Consider the following 2575-nt stretch of genomic DNA (forward strand, 5'->3'; position numbering starts at 1 on the left):
GCCACAGATAGCTCAAGTTTCGCTCTGGTACGTCGTAGCGTGCTCAGTGTATCAGCAGCTTCTCAGAGAAGCATTTTCTGTACACAAGTCCAGGATTCTTAGACAATAATTTCAAATTTGAGGCAACTGTGGGATGTTGTTAGGCACTGGTATGGAAACATTCAAAGAAATGGTTCATTATAACAATAGGTAATAGTGCCACTATACGAAGCAGAGTTGCAGCGACTAAAGTTGGGCGCTCCGCCAGGCAGACAAGGACAGGAGTGAGTGCGGAAACTGTAGCCCATAGCGTGGCACCCTCTCTTTTTAAAGCTTGCTAAAAACACAGGCGCCGTCAGAATTCTCTCTGCTTTGTTTCTTTCACAAGAAACGCGCCTGAGTGAGATAGTGTGCCATGTTCTCTTATATTCCTCTCTGTTTTACTCATGCAAGTGAATTAAACTTATATTCTTCTCTTTCGTCCACATCACACCACACCGCACTTGCAGTGTAGGGGTTGCAACACTGCTCGCATAAACTTCCTATCTTATCTTTCTATTCTTCTGCCTCTCTCTCCCTTTGTTATAATTTAATTTAAGTTGTGGCCTGTGAACCGAGCACTAGAAGTAACCATGAAACATTTTATCTTCACGGAAGCCAATAGTTGTTTAAAGTTTTTCTAAGGTTTACTAATATGCAATCATTAATAGTCTTATTGCGAGAAAAACCAGCGGTGTGTGTTAGTGTGCGTACTCGAAGGTGGTGCAAGAAATCTCAGCACGGCATGAAAAATAAGGGACGTAATCAAGTATTGATAGTCTTTACCGTTCAATGCACTTCTTACTTACGCTGATTATTTATAACAGATGATAAGCGTTAACAGGTATCTCGTTTAGTTCTGGAATTGTTGCATTTACCACGCTCGATTGTGGGACGATTGCGTTTCAGTTTGGAGAGAGTAAGCAGCAAGCAGGAGTCAGGGGCTACGTGAATGGGGTGGTAACGTGAGAGCCTCTTCGCGGAGTGGACCCCTGCCTAACGGTGGCGCTGAGATGCCAGATGGGGGATGGTAGCTTCTGTAGTCAGGTTCAACATAAAAATGAACTGGCAAATGCCTCTCAAAGGAGGCCCTTCAGGCAATAGCATACACTGGTTATCATGGCGTTGTGATTAACTACCTTTGACATGCTAGTGGTAAATTGCAGAGTCGAAGAGTAAAGGTAGTTAGCTACGACTTCATTGGAGTAACCGGGCCGTCATGAAAATCGGTCGACGCCATTCGATGGAGAGCTCCTTTCTGAGGGGCACCTGCCGCTTCGTTGTTGAGTTGTATGTGACTTCAGTACGTTTTGGCCCGGAAACTTCGCCTTTACAGCTGCTGTTGAAAAACAGCTGAAGGCTGCACGGATTAACATTGAGTGAAGAAAATAGGGACGTTGAGGAAATGGGTTGATGAAGAAAATAGGAGTGTTGGGAAAATAAGTTGTTCTTGCCCGGTGCACAAAGGGAGTATTTACTACTAATACTAGAACGTAAATAGGGAGTTACGGGAGCCACTTACGCAAGTATGTACATACGAGTATTTACACCGCCCTGCAATAAATGTGTTCTCTTTGTTTTTGCCATCTGGCTGGTTTTATCTTTTCATTCTTACCATGCTTTCCCTTTTTCTGTATATATTCGAGACTAGCTGTACAGATTATTTACATGAAAAAAAAACAGCTTGTTGTATCACCAATTTCCTTCTGGGCGCATGGTTCGTTCTCTGTTTTATATCATACAGTAAACACCGCCTGTATTAACAGTCACTGCACAGCGTTCCTCCGGGAAATGGAACTACTGTGATGCGAGAGATTTTCTTGTTATCTAAGCATAAGGTATGCACCCGACGAAACTAAACATGTCGCAGCTTTGATGCCTCTGACTTGTGTAATACAAGTTAGCCATTATAATGTTGATTAATTTTACTAGGGTGATTTGTAAACGCAGTAATAAAGCACTCTGCGGGCCGTGACCTGTTGCTGGCGAAAGCTACTATTTTAGTAAAACTTGGGTTGGGCGCAGTTGGTACATGATGTTGTGAAGATGTAGGTTGCGCAAACACGGGACGAACTACGAAGAAAAGACACAGAGACACACACAGGCGCACTAACAACTGTTTAGTGTTCCCAAGAAGAAGTAAACAGTCGTTAGTGCGCCTGTGTGTGTCTGTGTCTTTTCATCGTGGTTCGTCCCGTGGCTGCACAACCTACACCTACTATTTTAGGTTGCGTCGTGCTATAGAAAATATCATTGACAGATGACTCGCTCCTGTAGTTTACGTTTCATTGCCGGATGTATTCATAGCGATAAATTATGTGTTACGTTTGGGTTGGCTTTGAAGGTACATACGCAGTTAAGGCTATCAATAAACGCATCTGATTTAAAGAACGCAGCCAACTAGTACCGCTGTATACAACATACAATAACGTCAACAGTGCCGAAGTGCGTGTGGAAACATCACAGACGGACAAACGCAAGCTGTTCTGTCCATAATTGTGCAGTGCGTGCCCCTTTTTCGCGCTCTGTTTTGGCAATGCACCGGCTAGTTTGGTGG

Source organism: Amblyomma mixtum, chromosome 1 (assembly GCF_055824585.1).
Source record: "Amblyomma mixtum isolate Tamu chromosome 1, ASM5582458v1, whole genome shotgun sequence".
Classification (NCBI taxonomy): Eukaryota; Metazoa; Arthropoda; class Arachnida; order Ixodida; family Ixodidae; genus Amblyomma; species Amblyomma mixtum.